Here is a 21,612-nt window from a genome sequence, read left to right as displayed (position 1 = left end):
ATTTAACTTCTGGGTCTCCAGATTGGACACATGGCCTGAGCTTGCCCCTTATGCCTTGGAGGTGCTGGCTTGCCCTGTGGCAAGTGTACTGTTGGAACGTGTGTTTAGCAAGCCAGGGGGTGTGATCACAGACAGGCGCATCCGCCTTTCCACAGCCAAGCAAGCTCACATTCATTAAAATAAACCAGGAGTGGATCCCACAGGACTTGCCCGTACCTTTGGCTAACTAGACAACTATACTAGCCGCACGCAGCCATTGTTATGCTCTATTTGCCATTCGTTTAATTTTGAGGCTCCTCTCCCAAAACGAAAAAACAAAAGAAAAACAAAACTAAAAACAGTGTTTGCTACCTTCTCCTCTGCATTTTCCACCTACACTGCCGTGTCCACCTCCTCCTGCACTTGGACCTCCACCTCCTAGTTCTTGATTGTTATTTTATTTATTTTTTTTACTCTGTTATTTTACGTTTCTTCCTATCCACATTTGTTTGCAGGGCCATTGTCCTGTTCTTACCCCCGTTTTGCTTCTTTTTTGCAGCCCCCTAGTCCTTACTATGACCATTTTACAGCCATTTTAAAGCACCTATTGACTTCTATTGGGTGTGAGTTTGAGGTCAAGTTTGGATGCCGAACCAAAATTTGAACTACAGTTCGGCCCAACTCGAACATCGACGGGTGCGCTCATCCCTAAACCTCATAATATAAACACCTTCTCCAGTCCTCAGAACAGAGAGGTGTCCTGACATGCCTTTTTTTTGGGCATCTTATCTACTGTTTTCAGGTCACTTCTTCTAACTGTTATACATCTTTGGAAACCTGAAGGAAGTTGGTAAAAGAAGTTGAAAAAACTGAACATGTGAACAGCAAGTTGTTTTTACATTGTTGTGCATTATGTGCAATCTTTTGACTGTTTATTTTGCACTTTTCCAGACTGGTTGCAGGACGTGTCCACCTGAAAAAACACAGTGTGCACAAGCCCTTACACTATACGGAATCACTGCTCCTGTATCTTGTTCCCCATGGTATTTTGTATGATTTTACATCATCTTCCTTCCATTTAGGATCCTGTAGATTCAGTCGTTCTCATCATTATCTTCCATCTTCTAGAAAATTTACCTTAAACCTTAGTGGATGGAGAAGGAGAAGAAGAAGATGGCGGAGAGGATATTCCACCTCACCCTAGAGATCCTCTTCCGGCTTACTGGAGAGGTGAGAGATTCTGATGACGTCACATTACATCATTCTTATCTATGGGAATAACAGATGGACAGAACTGGAGAGGTGAGGACTCTGGAAATGTCTGGAGGGAGATTTATTAACTTGTCTCTCCATAACCAGGATTACACAGTAGTGAAGAAGACCTCTAGTGAGCGCTGTCAGGTCCCTGTGTCTGAGGGATGGGGAAGACCCCTGAGCCCAATCACAGGACCTCCACCTCACCCCCTGATACATGAGGACATCAATGACCAGAAGATCCTAGAACTCGCCTACAAGATGATTGAGCTGCTGACTGGAGAGGTGACACTGCTGGGAATGCTGGGACATTATACAGTAACGCTATGAAGGGATCGGGAGATGACGGTATCATTGTATGTGTCAGGTTCCTATAAGGTGTCAGGACGTCGCCATCTATTTCTCCATGGAGGAGTGGGAGTATTTAGAAGGACACAAAGATCTGTACAAGGACGTCATGATGGAGGTTCCCCAGCCCCTCACATCACCAGGTAATAGACAGGACTAAATACACACGGCCTATAATTATCTGTATGTAAAGAATGAATTCAGTCCCTGTATGTGTTTCCTCCAGATCTATCCAGTAAGAGGACAACACCAGAGAGATGTCCCCGTCCTCTTCTTCCCCAGGACTGTAAACAAGAAGACCCCAATGTTCCTCAGGATCATCAGGTAGATGGAGAGAAGGTGTCATGAGATCTCCCCTATGATGTGTAGACGGCTGTGAAGGTCTTGTGTTCAGTCTTGTTTTATCCACCAGTATTATATGTTTTATACTTGTGTAATGAGAACGGTGGAGATGGCAGGATTAGAGCCGATCATAGATGGGACTTCTCATCTGTCTGTGACTTTTACAATATTTGTTTCAGGGTGAAGATCTGACCCATATTAATACTACAGAGACATATGTGAGGAGTGATGAGCGGTGCAAAGAGGAGATTCCTACATATGACCACCCAGGTGAGTAGTGACCACTAAATGCAGAGAAGTCACAGGTGAAATTAAATTGTATTACATGTAATAATCTGTGTCCTGTCAGGATTTGTTATCTGTATATTAATTGATTCTTAAAGTCATCCAAGTGGCAGTATTCTTTATCTAAGTTAAAAAAGGGTACTGTGCTGGTGGCAAGTGCTACGGGTGGAAAATATCTGGAATGAGTTTGTAAAATTAATTAATTCTATGAAACGAATGCCCCTTTATTGTGCCAATAAAATCTTTATAACTAAGAATCTTAGAAAAAAATGGAAACGCTGGGTGAACTTTTTTTGGTTAAGAAACAATATAAATAGCATTATATACTTAAAATATATTGATAATAATTAGTACACATCCACAAACCTAATAGATTCTGCTAAATGTAGGATCTAATAGGCTGCCGTGTATTATAATACTGACAGGCAAACAATGCACTGCACTACAAAAGTAGTGCACTGTATTACTGTATCTAAGCAATCAATTTCTATTATTTTAAAAATAAAGTCTAAAAAGAAGTGTTAATATAAATAAAAATCCCCAAATTCCCAATTCTCCTCCAAAAAAGAGCTTAATTTGAAAGAAAGAAACAAACAAAACATGACATATTTGGTATCACCATTTCCATAACAACCTGTATGTATAAAACTACAACTCATATCCTGCAATAAACAAGCTCGCATATACTTGGGTCACCAAAAAAACTGTTCTGACTCCAGCTGGGTAAAGATGACAAAACGATGAAAAGTTTGTTCGTTTCACCTGCTGATGTCACGACAAGTGGGTCTTTGTCTTCTGCATTCCGGGTGGATCCCGGGCTGTGGGCTGTTACCCCCCCCCCCCCTCCCGCGTCACACCCGGCATCCACCGCGCGCTCTGCCTCTCCCCATTCATTGGGAAAGCGCTGTGGATGCTGGGTGTGACGCGGGGGGGGGGGGGGTAACCCGCCCACAACTCGGCAACCACCGCGGGGACCCCAGCGCTGAGTCACGCCTCACCTGGCGCGGGGTCGCGTGATGCCGGCTCCATATACCGCCTCGACCGCATGACATAATATTACATTATCTGATTGCAAATACATTAATCAATAAATTCAGTCTTGCATCTGGTTTAATCAGGGCTTCTCCATTCATTACCTGCTCCACGGCGCTGCCCTGCTCCACGGCGCTGCCCTGCTCCACGGCGCTGCCCTGCGGCGCTGTCCTGCTCCATGGCTCTGCCCTGTTCCACAGCACTGCCCTGCTCCACCGCGCTGCCCTGCGGCGCTGTTCTGCTCCATGGCTCTGCCCTGCTCCACGGCTCTGTCCTGCTCCACGGCTCTGTCCTGCTCCACGGCTCTGTCCTGCTCCACGGCTCTGTCCTGCTCCACGGCTCTGTCCTGCTCCACGGCTCTGTCCTGCTCCACGGCTCTGTCCTGCTCCACGGCTCTGTCCTGCTCCACGGCGCTGTCCTGCTCCACGGCGCTGTCCTGCTCCACGGCGCTGTCCTGCTCCACGGCGCTGTCCTGCTCCACGGCGCTGTCCTGCTCCACGGCGCTGTCCTGCTCCACGGCGCTGTCCTGCTCCACGGCGCTGTCCTGCTCCACGGCGCTGTCCTGCTCCACGGCGCTGTCCTGCTCCACGGCGCTGCCCTGCGGCGCTGTCCTGCTCCATGGTTCTGCCCTGTTCCACGGCGCTGCCCTTCTACACGGCGCTGCCCTTCTACACGGCGCTGTCCTACTCCACTGCGCTGCCTTGCTCTGTGCATTTAAGGGTCAACACTGAAATCAGAAAAGTGCTAGATAACTGTGTAGTGTCCTAATATCATTATCTTGCGCTATCGATAGATTAAGATCTGTTTTGGCATCACACTTTTAGTTGGGTAATAACTGAATGTTGCTATTTCATATAGAAATATTACACTGAGCAAAAATATAAACACGACACTTGTTTTAGCTCCCATTTTTCCTGAGCTGAACACAAAGATCTAAGACTTTTTCTGTACACACAAAAGGCCTTTTTCTCTCAAATACTGGTCACAAATTTGTCTAAATCTGTGTTAGTGAGATCTTCTCCTTTGCCGAGATAATCCATCCACCTCACAGGATGCTCATTAGACACATGATTATTGCTGGATACTGGCAGTGACTTGAACACGTTGTCGCATACACCGATCCACAGCATCCCAAGCATGCTCAATGGGTGACATGGCCGGTGAGTATGCTACCATGCAAGACTTGGGATGCGTTTAACCTCCAGGAATTGTGTACAGATCCTTGCAACATGGGGCCGTGCATCATCATGCTGCAACATGGGGCCGTGCATCATCATGCTGCAACATGGGGCCGTGCATCATCATGCTGCAACATGGGGCCGTGCATCATCATGCTGCAACATGGGGCCGTGCATCATCATGCTGCAACATGGGGCCGTGCATCATCATGCTGCAACATGGGGCCGTGCATCATCATGCTGCAACATGGGGCCGTGCATCATCATGCTGCAACATGGGGCCGTGCATCATCATGCTGCAACATGGGGCCGTGCATCATCATGCTGCAACATGGGGCCGTGCATCATCATGCTGCAACATGGGGCCGTGCATCATCATGCTGCAACATGGGGCCGTGCATCATCATGCTGCAACATGGGGCCGTGCATCATCATGCTGCAACATGGGGCCGTGCATCATCATGCTGCAACATGGGGCCGTGCATCATCATGCTGCAACATGGGGCCGTGCATCATCATGCTGCAACATGGGGCCGTGCATCATCATGCTGCAACATGGGGCCGTGCATCATCATGCTGCAACATGGGGCCGTGCATCATCATGCTGCAACATGGGGCCGTGCATCATCATGCTGCAACATGGGGCCGTGCATCATCATGCTGCAACATGGGGCCGTGCATCATCATGCTGCAACATGGGGCCGTGCATCATCATGCTGCAACATGGGGCCGTGCATCATCATGCTGCAACATGGGGCCGTGCATCATCATGCTGCAACATGGGGCCGTGCATCATCATGCTGCAACATGGGGCCGTGCATCATCATGCTGCAACATGGGGCCGTGCATCATCATGCTGCAACATGGGGCCGTGCATCATCATGCTGCAACATGGGGCCGTGCATCATCATGCTGCAACATGGGGCCGTGCATCATCATGCTGCAACATGGGGCCGTGCATCATCATGCTGCAACATGGGGCCGTGCATCATCATGCTGCAACATGGGGCCGTGCATCATCATGCTGCAACATGGGGCCGTGCATCATCATGCTGCAACATGGGGCCGTGCATCATCATGCAACATGAGGTGATGGTGGTGGATGAAAGGCAGAATAATGGGCCTCAGGATTTCGTCATGGTATCTCTAAATTGGCATCAATAAAATGCACCTGTGTCCATTGTCCATAACATACGCCTGCCCATACCATAACCCCACCGCCACCATGGGCCACTTAATTCACAATGTTGACATCAGCAAATCGCTCACCCACATGACGTCATACACACAGTCTGCCATCTGCCCTGTACAGTGAAAACCGGGATTAATCTGTGAAGGGAACACCTCTCCAACATTCCAGACGCCATCGAATGTGAGCATTTGCCCAAGTCAGTTACGACAACGAACTGCATTTGGGTGGAGACCCCGACGAGGATGACAAGCTAAAGACAGGTGCACACCCCGACGAGCATGACAAGCTAAAGACAGGTGGAGACCCCGATGAGGACGGCGAGCATGCAGATGAGACACTTTCTAACAGTTTGTGCAGAAATTCTTTGGTTCTGCTAACAGATTGTTGCAGCAGCTGCCCGGGAGGCCAGTCTCGGACCATCTTGGAGGTGAAGATGCTGGATGTTGAGGTTCTGGGCTGGTGTGGTTACACGTGGGTCTGTGGCTGTGAGGCTGGTTGGATTTACTGCCAAATTCTCTGAAACGCCTTTGGAGACGGCTTATGGTAAAGAAATGCACATTCAATTCACGAGCAACAGCTCATGGTGGACTTTACTGCCGTCAGCATGCCAATTGCACGCTCTCTCAAAACGTGCGATATATGTGGCATTGTGCTGTGTGAGTTCAGCTCATGAAAAATGGGAGCAAAAACAAAATTGTTGCATGTATATTTTTGTTCAGTATAGTAAATATAACATTAACAATATAAAGATAAAGTTACATTATTACAAATATATTTGTTTTATTCTTGGCAGACGTCTTTACCGGGAACTCAGAGAGACATATGATATCCTCAGATTTGAAAGCAGATGATCATGGTATCCCACCAGATACATATGAAGAGCATGCCATTGCTTCAGATATAATCTCAGCCCTTCACAACAAAGATCTATTTTATGATCAACCGGTCCTATCTTCTGATTCGTTACAGAATGTTAAGCAAAGTAAAAGTAACAAAAAGGGTATTAAGGAGCGGAGAGCCCACTCAGGGGTGAAGCCATTATCATGTTCAGAATGTTGGAAATGTTTTAATTATAAATCAGATCTTGCTATACATCAAAGAATTCACACAGGGGAGAAGCCATATTCATGTTCAGAATGTGGGAAATGTTTTAATCGGAGGTCCAATCTTGTTGAGCATCAAAAAACTCACACAGGGGAGAAGCCGTACTCCTGTTTAGATTGCGGAAAATGTTTTAAGCAGAAATCAAATCTTACTATACATCAGAGAATTCACACGGGGGAAAAGCCATTTTCATGTTCAGAATGTGGGAACTGTTTTCGCCGTAAATCAGCTTTTGTTATGCATCAGAGAATTCACACGGGGGAAAAACCATTTTCATGTTCAGAATGTGGGAACTGTTTTCGCCGTAAATCAGCTTTTGTTACGCATCAGAGAATTCACACAGGGGAGAAGCCATATTCATGTTCAGAATGTGGGAAATGTTACAGGGGTAAAGTAGATCTCGTTAGACATCAAAGAAGCCACACAAGGGAAAAGCCATTTTCATGCCCAGATTGTGAGAAATGTTTTAGTAGGAGATCAAGTCTTATAGACCATCTTAAAACTCATATTGTGTGTAAATCATAATTATATTTAGTATGTTGGAAATGTTTACCCACACAACTTCATAATCTTCAAAGAGCTCATAAGGGAAAATAATAATTATTTTTTTAATCTTATTTAATTGACAGATGATACAAAAAATACAACAGTTACCTGCAAAGTCCTATGCCAAAAAGGTTCTTTAACTGCAGGAGTCTAGGGCAACTAAAGAGGAGACAGGCTGGTATGCAGGGCTGGTATTAGGGGGAAGAAGGGAGAGGGGTAACTGGGCAATTTTTCTCTCCTACGGGCCCTCACTATTTCTATTCTGAGTTTAAGACTGCTTAAAGACCTCTGGTGACATCACGGTCATATGACCGTAATGTTACTAAAGGTTCTTAAAGAGAACCTGTCATCAGGATTTTGCTAAGTAAACTACATACACTGTCAGGTTGGCGCCGGTACACTGATTAAAATGAAACCTGGGTTGATGAAATCTGTCTTGTGGTTGTTTAATCTTTGATTGCAGTTTGGAGATAATGATATGCTTGTGCTTCTGGGCGGGTCTGTGGGCCTGTCTTTATTTGGTGCTCTGTTCTGATATTCATCCCTATGGAATTAAATGACAGGTCACTGAACCTTCGGTTACTTGCTCCCTAATTTAAATCTGCACTTGCGCAGTTCATATTGTGGTCTTTAAGAACAATTTTTCAACTGCAGCAAAATGACGCCCACGCATGCGCAATAGCAGCTATCGCTTGCTGATAGATGCTACTGAGCACTCGCCGCGGCCATTTTGCTGGAGTTACATTTTTTTTTTTGTAACAGACCACAGTATTTAAAATAGGAGGCAAGTAACTGAAGGTTCAGGTTCTCCCAATCTACCCACACACATGTGGAATATTTGCCAGGTTCTGCAGAGATTAAGGAAGAACCATCTATATGCCAAGTATGAGAAGTGCGTCTTCAAGCAAACCTCTCTTAAGTTTCCAGGGTATATCATCTCGAATCCCGAGAAGGTGTCCACCGTCCTGAAGTGGCCCTGTCCTGATGGTCTGAAGGCTATCCAGCTTTTTCTCTGATTCTCTAATGATTACCGCCAATTCATTCCGCCTATTATTTGTGCAATGACCTGCAAGGGGGCCTACCCTAAGGTATGGACTGTGGAGGCAGAAAACACCTTTGTCTCCTTAAAACAGGTTTTCTCCTCTGCTCCTGTGCTGCATTGACCAGGCAATAATAATCAATACTTTTTGGAAGTGAATGCTTCTTTCTCTGGGGCCAGAGCCTTTCTTATCCAGAAGTCTCCTTGCGGTCAATTGGGGACCGGTGGTTTCTTATCCAAAATCTTCTAGTCTCCTGAACGCAACTACTCGATAGGCGATCGAGAACTGTCGGCTATAAAACTGACTCTGGAGGAGTGGCAATTTTTGCTTGAAGAAGCGATGTATCCGGTGGTTATTTACTGACCAAAAGAATCTAGCCTATCAGCAGTAGGCAAAGCGGCTAAATCTTTGTCAAGCTAGGTGGTCTCTGTTCTTCGCCCGTTTCAATTTCATTCTCTATTTTCGGCTGGCGGATAAGAACGTTAAGGCGGATGCACCTTCTATGTCCTTTTAGTCTTCCGACCAGGAGGAAAAACCTAAACACATCATTGAGCCCTCCAAAATAGTTACTGTCTCACCACTGGATTTGTCTTTGGTTCCTTCCAGGAAAAACCTATGTTGCTGAACCAGAAAGGAAGCGGGCTTTCAGTGGGGTCACGCGTCTAAATTATCTGGTCATGCTGGACAGAAGAAAATGTCGGCATTATTGGTGGCCAACCCTTCGCAAGGATGTTGCGGATTTCGTCTTGGCCTTTCCCTCCTGTGCTCAGGACAAGACTTTGAAACGGCTTACGACTGGTCGCCTACTTTCTTTGCCTGTTCCATCTGCTCACTGGCAGCATATCGCGATGGACTTCATTATCAACCATCCAGTGTCGGCCGGGTGTACCGTCATAAGTAGTTATGAATCGCGTCTCTAAGATGGCCCATGTCACTCCACTGTCCAGCCTTCCATCTGCCCTTGTGCTTGCCAAACTCCTGCCTTAGGGAAAATTATCATACAACGACCATGTGAGTAAATCGTCTGCTGAATCTCGTTTTTTTTTGTGGTCTACGGTCAACATCCCAATATTCCGTTCCCAGTGTCTACTACCAACAATATTCCTGCTGCTGAATCCCTCATCAAGGGCTTTTCTAAGATCTGGGAATACACTAAGACCACTTTGTTGAAGTCCTCTAAACGGTTAGAAGAAACATGCAGACAAGACACATCTGGACCCGACTTTTTGTTTCGTCCTGGGGATAAGGTTTGGCTGTCTTCAAAGTATGTCTATCTCACTATACAGCTAGGGAACATTATTTGAATTCCAGCAATTGGATGAATTACCTGGTACCCTGAATTCGTCTAAAGTATCAAGCCCTGTGTGAGACCGTTTTTTATAATGAGCACTGGCACCATGAGCACTTTAATATATGAAGTAGTTTTTATTATATTGGTCCTCGCTTCATCGGTTCAAGGTTCTCAAACAGATAAATCCTGTCGCCTACAAACTCAAACTCCCAGCCTCTCTACAGATCCCTAATTAATTTTAAGTGTCTATCCTCAAGCATGTCGTCCTCTTCTTCAAAGATTCAGGTACCGCTTCTGCTCCAGTCAGCTCCGAAGACATTTTCAAGGTACAGAGCACTTTGGCGACCAAAAGGGTAAGAGGAAAACCATTTTTCTTGTGGATTGGAAGGGGTTTGGTCCTGAGAAGAGGTCGTCGGAGCCCAAAGAGACAATCCGTGCCCTCCTCCTGGAGAGATTTCTTGCGGGCGTGAAAAAGAGGGGGCGTAAAGTGGGGGTACTATAGCGCCGACGTCCCTGCACATTTCTTCACTCTCCCGGCAGAGACACTGACCCACTCACTGCTGTGGCCCTTGTCCTGCACTTCCTCCTCCGGCTCATGCCCAAGGTCTGCACACTGCTCGCAGATCCGTGCACTGTGCTTAGGGCACTGTGCTTAGTGTGTGTGCGCGCGCGCTCCCTCCTTCTTAAAGGGACAGCGCGCTGTCCTAAAGTGTCCCCAGCCAATGGCAGGGAGACAATTATTATAATTTTAAGGCAATGCCTGAGCAACGTGTATTGTTAGTTGTCTGTACACTTGCTAGTTGTCAGGTCCCCAGTACCCGCCAGTCAGTGTACCTGTCTGCCCATACTTGCCTTGTGTTCCTGTATATCAGCCGTGCCTACCAGCACCTGCCTGTATATTAGCTGTGTCAGTCTTTATACTAACCGTACCTGCCTGCACCTGCCATGACAGTCTGTATAGCAGCTTTACCTGCCAGCACACGCGGCTCCGCTATGTACGCCTCGTACATGCGTGGCTCCGCTCCACACGCGCGGCTCCGCTCCGTACACCTCGTACACGCGCGGCTCCGCTCCGTACACCTCGTACACGCGCGGCTCCGCTCCGTACACCTCGTACACGCGCGGCTCCGCTCCGTACACCTCGTACACGCGCGGCTCGGCTCCGCTCCGTACACCTCGTACACGCGCGGCTCCGCTCCGTACACCTCGTACACGCGCGGCTCCGCTCCGTACACCTCGTACACGAGCGGCTCGGCTCCGCTCCGTACACCTCGTACACGAGCGGCTCGGCTCCGTACACCTCGTACACGCGCGGCTCGGCTCCGTACACCTCGTACACGCGCGGCTCGGCTCCGTACACCTCGTACACGCGCGGCTCGGCTCCGTACACCTCGTACACGCGCGGCTCGGCTCCGTACACCTCGTACACGCGCGGCTCGGCTCCGTACACCTCGTACACGCGCGGCTCGGCTCCGTACACCTCGTACACGCGCGGCTCGGCTCCGTACACCTCGTACACGCGCGGCTCGACTCCGCTCCGTCCACGCGCGGCTCGGCTCCGCTCCGTACACCTCGTCCACGCGCGGCTCGGCTCCGCTCCGTACACCTCGTCCACGCGCGGCTCGGCTCCGCTCCGTACACCTCGTCCACGCGCGGCTCGGCTCCGCTCCGTACACCTCGTCCACGCGCGGCTCGGCTCCGCTCCGTACACCTCGTCCACGCGCGGCTCGGCTCCGCTCCGTACACCTCGTCCACGCGCGGCTCGGCTCCGCTCCGTACACCTCGTCCACGCGCGGCTCGGCTCCGCTCCGTACACCTCGTCCACGCTCGGCTCCGCTCCGTACACCTCGTCCACGCGCGGCTCGGCTCCGCTCCGTACACCTCGTCCACGCGCGGCTCGGCTCCGCTCCGCTCCGTACACCTCGTCCACGCGCGGCTCGGCTCCGCTCCGTACACCTCGTCCACGCGCGGCTCGGCTCCGCTCCGTACACGCGCGGCTCGGCTCCGCTCCGTACACGCGCGGCTCGGCTCGGCTCCGCTCCGTACACCTCGTACACGCGCGGCTCGGCTCCGCTCCGTACACCTCGTACACGCGCGGCTCGGCTCCGCTCCGTACACCTCGTCCACGCGCGGCTCGGCTCGGCTCCGTACACCTCGTACACGCGCGGCTCCGCTCCGTACACCTCGTCCACGCGCGGCTCGGCTCGGCTCCGTACACATCGTCCACGCGCGGCTCCGCTCCGTACACCTCGTACACGCGCGGCTCCGCTCCGTACACCTCGTACACGCGCGGCTCGGCTCCGCTCCGCTCCGTACACCTCGTACACGCGCGGCTCGGCTCCGCTCCGTACACCTCGTACACGCTCGGCTCCGCTCCGTACACCTCGTACACGCGCGGCTCGGCTCCGCTCCGTACACCTCGTACACGCGCGGCTCGGCTCCGCTCCGTACACCTCGTACACGCGCGGCTCGGCTCCGCTCCGTACACCTCGTACACGCGCGGCTCGGCTCCGCTCCGTACACCTCGTACACGCGCGGCTCGGCTCCGCTCCGTACACCTCGTACACGCGCGGCTCGGCTCCGCTCCGTACACCTCGTACACGCGCGGCTCGGCTCCGCTCCGTACACCTCGTACACGCGCGGCTCGGCTCCGCTCCGCTCCGTACACCTCGTACACGCGCGGCTCGGCTCCGTACACCTCGTACACGCGCGGCTCGGCTCCGTACACCTCGTACACGCGCGGCTCGGCTCGGCTCCGTACACCTCGTACACGCGCGGCTCGGCTCGGCTCCGTACACCTCGTACACACGCGCGGCTCGGCTCGGCTCCGTACACCTCGTACACGCGCGGCTCGGCTCCGCTCCGTACACCTCGTACACGCGCGGCTCGGCTCCGCTCCGTACACCTCGTACACGCGCGGCTCGGCTCCGCTCCGTACACCTCGTACACGCGCGGCTCGGCTCCGCTCCGTACACCTCGTACACGCGCGGCTCGGCTCCGCTCCGTACACCTCGTACACGCGCGGCTCGGCTCCGCTCCGCTCCGCTCCGTACACCTCGTACACGCGCGGCTCGGCTCCGCTCCGTACACCTCGTACACGCGCGGCTCGGCTCCGCACACCTCGTACACGCGCGGCTCGGCTCCGCTCCGTACACCTCGTACACGCGCGGCTCCGCTCCGTACACCTCGTACACGCGCGGCTCCGCTCCGTACACCTCGTACACGCGCGGCTCCGCTCCGTACACCTCGTACACGCGCGGCTCCGCTCCGTACACCTCGCACACGCGCGGCTCCGCTCCGTACACCTCGTACACGCGCGGCTCCGCTCCGTACACCTCGTACACGCGCGGCTCCGCTCCGTACACCTCGTACACGCGCGGCTCCGCTCCGTACACCTCGTACACGCGCGGCTCCGCTCCGTACACCTCGTACACGCGCGGCTCCGCTCCGTACACCTCGTACACGCGCGGCTCCGCTCCGTACACCTCGTACACGCGCGGCTCGGCTCCGCTCCGTACACCTCGTACACGCGCGGCTCGGCTCGGCTCCGCTCCGTACACCTCGTACACGCTCGACTCCGCTCCGTACACCTCGTACACGCGCGGCTCGGCTCCGCTCCGTACACCTCGTACACGCGCGGCTCTGCTCCGTACACCTCGTACACGCGCGGCTCCGCTCCGTACACCTCGTACACGCGCGGCTCCGCTCCGTACACCTCGTACACGCGCGGCTCGGCTCCGTACACCTCGTACACGCGCGGCTCGGCTCCGTACACCTCGTACACGCGCGGCTCGGCTCCGTACACCTCGTACACGCGCGGCTCCGCTCCGTACACCTCGTACACGCGCGGCTCCGCTCCGTACACCTCGTACACGCGCGGCTCCGCTCCGTACACGCGCGGCTCGGCTCCGCTCCGTACACCTCGTACACGCGCGGCTCGGCTCGGCTCCGCTCCGTACACCTCGTACACGCTCGGCTCCGCTCCGTACACCTCGTACACGCGCGGCTCGGCTCGGCTCCGTACACCTCGTACACGCGCGGCTCGGCTCGGCTCCGTACACCTCGTACACGCGCGGCTCGGCTCGGCTCCGTACACCTCGTACACGCGCGGCTCGGCTCGGCTCCGTACACCTCGTACACGCGCGGCTCGGCTCGGCTCCGTACACCTCGTACACGCGCGGCTCGGCTCCGTACACCTCGTACACGCGCGGCTCGGCTCCGTACACCTCGTACACGCGCGGCTCGGCTCCGTACACCTCGTACACGCGCGGCTCGGCTCCGTACACCTCGTACACGCGCGGCTCGGCTCGGCTCCGTACACCTCGTACACGCGCGGCTCGGCTCGGCTCCGTACACCTCGTACACGCGCGGCTCGGCTCGGCTCCGTACACCTCGTACACGCGCGGCTCGGCTCGGCTCCGTACACCTCGTACACGCGCGGCTCGGCTCGGCTCCGTACACCTCGTACACGCGCGGCTCGGCTCCGCTCCGTACACCTCGTACACGCGCGGCTCGGCTCCGCTCCGTACACCTCGTACACGCGCGGCTCGGCTCCGCTCCGTACACCTCGTACACGCGCGGCTCGGCTCCGCTCCGTACACGCTCGGCTCCGCTCCGTACACCTCGTACACGCGCGGCTCGGCTCCGCTCCGTACACCTCGTACACGCGCGGCTCGGCTCCGCTCCGTACACCTCGTACACGCGCGGCTCGGCTCCGCTCCGTACACCTCGTACACGCGCGGCTCGGCTCCGCTCCGTACACCTCGTACACGCGCGGCTCGGCTCCGCTCCGTACACCTCGTATACGCGCGGCTCGGCTCGGCTCCGTACACCTCGTACACGCGCGGCTCGGCTCGGCTCCGTACACCTCGTACACGCGCGGCTCGGCTCGGCTCCGTACACCTCGTACACGCGCGGCTCGGCTCCGTACACCTCGTACACGCGCGGCTCGGCTCCGTACACCTCGTACACGCGCGGCTCGGCTCCGTACACCTCGTACACGCGCGGCTCGGCTCCGCTCCGTACACCTCGTACACGCGCGGCTCGGCTCCGCTCCGTACACCTCGTACACACACGGCTCCGCTCCGTACACCTCGTACACACGGCTCTGCTCCGTACACCTCGTACACACGCGGCTCTGCTCCGTACACCTCGTACACACGGCTCTGCTCCGTACACCTCGTACACACGCGGCTCTGCTCCGTACACCTCGTACACACGCGGCTCTGCTCCGTACACCTCGTACACACGCGGCTCCGCTACATCCACACTGTAAACCCCTCCTGACCCCACACATAAACTTCAGCTCATCCAGCACCATGACAACCAGCACAGCAGAGTCCTGCATCCACTGAGGCCCCTGATCATGTGACCCCTGACTCCTCCCCTCCTGTGACCTCATCACAGCTCCTGGGCGCACAGAGCAGCCATCTTCCTTCCATTTAGGATCCTGTAGATTCAGTCGTTCTCATCATTATCTTCCATCTTCTAGAAAATTTACCTTAAACCTTAGTGGATGGAGAAGGAGAAGAAGAAGATGGCGGAGAGGATATTCCACCTCACCCTAGAGATCCTTTTCCGGATTACTGGAGAGGTGAGAGATTCTGATGACGTCACATTACATCATTCTTATCTATGGGAATAACAGATGGACAGAACTGGAGAGGTGAGGACTCTGGAAATGTCTGGAGGGAGATTTATTAATGTGTCTCTTCATAACCAGGATTACACAGTAGTGAAGAAGACCTCTAGTGGGCGCTGTCAGGACCCTGTGTCTGAGGGATGGGAAAGACCCCTCAGCCCAATCACAGGACCTCCACCTCACCCCCTGATACATGAGGACATCAATGACCAGAAGATCCTAGAACTCACCTACAAGATGATTGAGCTGCTGACTGGAGAGGTGACACTGCTGGGAATGCTGGGACATTATACAGTAACGCTATGAAAGGATCTGGGGGATGACGGTATCATTGTATGTGTCAGGTTCCTATAAGATGTCAGGATGTCGCTGTCTATTTCTCCATGGAGGAGTGGGAGTATTTAGAAGAACACAAAGATCTGTACAAGGACGTCATGATGGAGGTTCCCCAGCCCCTCACATCACCAGGTAATAGACAGGACTAAATACACACGGCCTATAATTATCTGTATGTAAAGAATGAATTCAGTCCCTGTATGTGTTTCCTCCAGATCTATCCAGTAAGAGGACAACACCAGAGAGATGTCCCCGTCCTCTTCTTCCACAGGACTGTAAACAAGAAGACCCCAATGTTCCTCAGGATCATCAGGTAGATGGAGAGAAGGTGTCATGAGATCTCCCCTATGATGTGTAGACGGCTGTGAAGGTCTTAGGCTATGTGCCCACGAAGCAGATTTGATGCAGAGCGTTTTTGCCTCTCTCTGGCAGAAAAAAACGCATGCAGATTTATATGCGTTTTTTCTTCCAGGCAGAAGTGTTTTTAAGGCTGTGTGCCCACGTAGCGTTTTTCAAGCGTATATGCTGCGGAATTTCCGCAGCGTAAACGCTTGAAAAACGCATGTATATCCGCACCCCATGGTCCCCAATGGCATTCCGCAATGTCAATGCCCATGCTGCGGATTTTTCCGCAGCGTATATGCTGCGGTCAAAAATCCGCAGCATGTTCATTAATTTTGCGGAAGCGCAGCGGAATCAATGTGCGGATGGTACCCAAGTCTGGATGAGAGGAGACTCTCATCCAGACCTGGGTACCAAAGAACCTGTAAAAAAAAGAATTAAATAAAGTTTATACTTATCTTCTGATGTTTTCCCTCCGTCGCGCTGTTGTCTGAAGGACCTGCCACGTCATTGAGTCATGTGACCCACCACATGACTCAATGACGTCACCGCAGGTCCTGCACACAACAGCGTGAGCCGCTCAAGCCTCCGGACGGGGCAGAGAATGCATCAGAAGGTGAGTATAAAGTTTATTTTTTTATTTTTTACCATTCTGAACAAGTTGTCAATCACTTTTCCAAGTGATGCTTGGAGAAGTGCTTGATAACCCGCATGCGGAAATGCATGCAAAGACGCCTCACAAACGCTTCTACCTGGCGGGAAAACCGCATGTAATATCCGCATGCGATTTTCCCGCCAGGGAGAAGCGTAAAAAATATGCTTCAGGTCCGCAACGTGGGCACATAGCCTTAAGCGTTTTTACATGCGTTTTTCAAGCATTTTTCCAAGCAATTTTGAGCATCACTTGGAAAAGTGCTTGACAAGTTGATCACACAATATAAATCCATGCAACCGGCATGGATTTATACTGAGTGAACAACTTAGATGCTTTAAATGCAGCATCTATAGTAAAAAAAAAGAATTAAAACATTAAAAAAAAATATGTATATTCACCTCTCCGGCAGCCCCCGGTCTGCTCTCTGGTCTCCTCCAGTCTGCTCCCGGCCGCGTCTTCTCTCTTCAGCGTCCCTCAGTGTACTGTCAGGACCTGCGGTGACGTCATTTAGTCACCTGATGGTCACGCGACTGCTGATGTCGGCGGTCAGGTGATGGTCGCGTGACCATCAGCTGACTGACGTCACCGCAGGTCCTGACAGTACACTGCGGGACGCTGAAGAGAGAAGACGCGGCCGGGAGCAGACCGGAGAGCAGACCACCGGCCGCCGGAGAGGTGAATATACAGGTTTTGTTTATTTTTAACTTTTTTATTTCTTTTTTTCACCGCGTGGTAGCCGGGATGAAGAGGAGTTATAGTCTCCTCTTCATTCCGGGTACCACACGCACCGCGATTACGCTGCAAATTCGCGGCCATTGAATTTAATTGAAACGCAGCAAATCCACATATACCTGCGGGTTTGCTGCGTTTCAATGTTCCTCAATGGGCGCGAATTTGCAGCGTAATCACGGTAGAAATGGTCATGCTGCATTTTGTAACGCAATGCGAATTTGGCACGCAAATTAGCGCATCATGTGCACAGCACATCCGAATTCACATTGCTTTGCATGGCAGACTGTATTACAAGCGTTTTCGCGGCCGTAAAAACGCCGCAAAAACGCTTCGTGGGCGCATAGCCTTTTTCTCAGTCTTGTTTTTCCCCTTCTCCCATGACAGTACCACCTGAAAGAGAGGGTATCCGCTAATCAAGGACAGGAAACCTACTGAACAAAAGGGTGGTACCTCTCCTCCGCGTCAGTTTGGCTTCCTGTCCTTGAAGGAACCTAAAGAGTAAAGGAACTGTACGATTGAACTTACCCAAGTCTGGTTAGTGTCCACAAGGATCCGGGATGCTGACAGGTATGGAGACGCCACCGCCGGCCAGGAGGTTGGGGTGTGTGGTTACATGACCTCTTTGTTGACCTCCAGCTGACACGCTGTTCCTTGTCTACGCATGCCGGGGCACGTGGTTGGCATGCCATGTGTCGAGTGCGCAGGCTCCACGGCAACCTGGGTCTGTGCAAGCGCCTGGCACGCTAGTGAGATATCCAGTGTGGCCCTGGTGATGAAGCGTGCCAGAAAGCAATGAAGCAGTAAAATGTTGGGTCTACGTATAAGCAAGGCTCGCCAGTTGGCTCCCTGCAAACGACGCGCCGAAAGGAAAAGTCTGACCCGGAAATAATGTGAGATTTCTGGGTGAGGTCGGGAGCGGACGTTGGAGATGTGGCTGTGGCGTCCCTCTGGTATATAATGGAGGGATGACTACCGGATGGTGGAGGTGTGCAACTTTCTTCCTGATGCCATAGACATGCTGGAAGAGCAGCCATAGCCACCATGGCAGCTGCAGCGTCATCATCAGAGACGCAGCAGCGGCGGCCATACAAGTGGCCAGAAGAACAAGGTAGATGGATTTGGATATATACGTCACTCTCTGTGGTATTTGGTGCACAGAAAGGAAACTACTCCTTATGATATAAAGGATAAAACTCTTTATGCAGAAGAGAAGATAATTTATTCGGAACCTGCAATCCATTATATGTGTAACGTTTCGGCCATAACATTCTGACCTTCATCAGACTACAAAAAACAAAATAGAAAATTAAACAAAGAAAAAGAGAAAAAAAATTAAATAAATATTACATAGGATAATGCGCTCCATCGAAACTATACAACTTCTTTTATTCAGTAGCAATATAGGCAAATGTTCATAGAAAATGATAGAATGCAGGTATTCTGATGGTAGGGACTTCAGGGTGCTGTAGATTTCCAGTCATTGTCAATCATAGCATGAAATGAATCAAGTGTTTGTTTAATCACATCATATGGGTGGGAGGCATGTAACTCAGGTCATTCTGAATATGTATGAAATATATTTATGAAAATTGCGGGTGTGATGAAAATTTTTTTTTGAAATACCATATTTTGCGGATTATAAGACGCATCGGGTTTATAAGATGCTCCCCAAATTTTGGGGAGAAGAATAGGAAAAAAATGTTTTTTTAAAAACCGGTGCATGTTATAATGGGCTTACCTGGGGGGCTGAGGTGTTGGGTGGAGCGGGGTCCCAGGTGGCAGGGTTGAGGCAGGAGTCGGGAGATCGCTGCTGCCGGAAGTTTCAGCCTTCTGGCAGAGGCAGGAGTCGGAGGATGACTGTGGTCCCCTGGCTTGCGATGCCCTGGACTGCTGTCCCCTGACTTGCCTGCACTGTCTTGCGGTCCCCTGCGCTGCGGCCTGGCAGGTGTCCGGTGGTGCGGGGGCTCCGCTGATATTTTGTAAACGCCGGAGCCCCACACCTTCCATATTGTTACATGCGGCGGGAAATGGCCGCCTCCGGCGGCGCATGCTCAGGTTGAGATCTCTGTACCGAGATCTTGATTGCGCTTGCGCCGCCTCCGGCGGCCATTTTCCCGGAGACCGCTGCATGTAACAGTATGGAAGGTGCGGGGCTCCTGTGTCTACAAAATGTCGGCCCGCACCACCGAACACCTACCAGACCGCAGCGCAGGGCATCGCAAGCCATCTTCCGACTGCAGCAATCCTGGGACCCCGCTCCATCAACGCCGGTGATTTTGCATTATAAGACGCATCCCCATTTTCCCCCCAAATTTGGAGGGAAAAAAGTGCGTCTTATAATCCGAAAAATACGGTATATATAAAAAAAAAAATAATAAATGGGAAAATGATCTACGTATAGTAGTCTAGTTTGTTAGAAAAAGAAAGAAAAGGGGATAAAAATGGAGAGGGAGGAAAAAAAATGGGGGGGGGGGGGTGGAGAGGGAAATCTCCAGGGGAGAACGGCCATGTGAACTGATCCAGCCTCCATCTCCGGTACCCTAGACTGAATGGCAGAGTCGTGAGTGATCTTCGTATATGTTCACCATGTTAAATAGGTCCTTTTCTCTCAGTGTTCTTTGCTAGGAGGGGCCTAAGAAGTGTAGCGCCAAGCTAAAAGATAAAAAATGTGCGCTTTGCGGGGATAACTTACCCAGCACATATATGAAGAGACTCTGCCCTGATTGCATTCTGAAGACCATCTCCGAAGAATCCCCCAACTTTGCCATGGATTTAAAATCCGTAATTGGGGTGGACGTTAAAGACTCCATTAATTCACTGATTCAGCAGGAAAGGGGTAAAAGGGAGAAAAGATCCAAACGGCAGGCAGCTGATTCAGAAGAGTTGGTAATATGTGAGGATAGAGACGAATCGTACTCCTCTTAGTCCTCCTACTCATCCTTTGATAGTAATAGACGGGGTAGGTCGTGTTTTCCTGCGGCACTTACAGATTGAAAACCGATAAGTTGGTAAAGGCCGTTAGAACCACTATGGGCATATCCGATCCTAAAACCCCAAGAACAGTCCACGACATTATGTTTCGGGGTTTGGAACAAAAGAAAAGAACCACATTTCCGGTTAATGAGAAAATTAAAATGTTTATTAATAGGGAATGAAGGAAGCCTGAGAAGAAGGATCCGCTGCCCTCGTCATCCAAAAGGAGGTGTCCGATTGTTGAGGAAGAAGCGGACATGTGGGACAAAACCCCTAAAATAGACATGGTGGTGGCCAAGTCATCCAAAAGATCCACACTGCCCTTTGAAGATCTGGGAACTCTTGATCCTCTTGATAAAAAAGTGGATGTGTATCTGAAACAGACATGGATGTCTTCGGTGGGGGCATTAAAACCAGCAGTTGCGGCAACGTGCACGGCCAGATCAATGATGATTTGGTTACAGCAGTTAGAGGATGAGAATAAGAACAACGTCCCTAGGGATAAGATCCTGTCTAATCTCCCGTTAATGTAAGAATCAGCTAACTTGCTCGCAGACGCCTTGGAAGATTCAGTGAGGTTTGCAGCCAGGTCGGCAAACCTGTCAAATGCTGCCCATAGAGCACTATGGCTCAAGAGCTGGCTGGGAGATGTTCAGTCCAAGGCCAAGCTATGCTCGATTCCATGCGAAGGAGAGTTTCTCTTTGACGAGTACTAAATGATATACTGGACTAGGCGGGAGACAAGAAGAAAAGATTTCCCAGTGTGCCCATGCCACAATATAGGAAGTGCTTTCATAAAAGAAGGCATAATCGAAACAAATCCCCTAGGGATCAGGGGAAATGGAAAGATAGGAAACCAAAAAGTGGAAGTTTCATGTTTGGGGGCCCTTCCTCTGAGACAAGGAAGACTTCCAAGTGGCAGGCTTCCCCAGGTAGGAGGAAGGCTGTCCCACTTACTGCGTGCCTGGGAGAAGATTTAATCCAGCACATGGATTCTTGGGATAGTACGATAAGGGCTAAGGCTGGAATTCAAATCTGATCCCCGGCACACCTTCAGAATATCATCTCCCTGGGGTCCCAGGAAACAATTGGTTCAGGAGGCAGAAGTTTTGAACCTAGTACAGAAGCAAGTGCTGACGGAGGTGCCAGTGCAGGAGCAGGGGAAGGGATTCTGTTCCCCCTATTCCTAATAAAAAAGAAATAGATGGCACCTTCAGGATCATAGTGAACTTGAAAGAAAGGGGAGATCAAATTTCTAGTTTACAGGCCCTTCAAAATGGAGACCATAAAATCGGCCATAAAAATGCTATTTCCAGAGTGTTATACTGTATGAGTGTGCTAG

At 51.6% G+C, this 21,612-nt stretch overlaps 1 pseudogene; it reads left to right on the top strand.

Moving 5' to 3' along the window:
* LOC141197717 (uncharacterized) overlaps positions 1-21,612 on the top strand; it is a 119,760-nt pseudogene that overhangs the window by 32,030 nt on the left and 66,118 nt on the right.

The sequence above is a fragment of the Phyllobates terribilis genome, unplaced genomic scaffold, assembly GCF_046119375.1.
Source record: "Phyllobates terribilis strain yellow unplaced genomic scaffold, ASM4611937v1 Scaffold_86__1_contigs__length_6382490, whole genome shotgun sequence".
Taxonomy (NCBI): Eukaryota; Metazoa; Chordata; class Amphibia; order Anura; family Dendrobatidae; genus Phyllobates; species Phyllobates terribilis.
The sequence above is the reverse complement of the archived record's forward strand: the minus strand, read 5'-3'. Positions and strand labels throughout refer to the sequence as shown.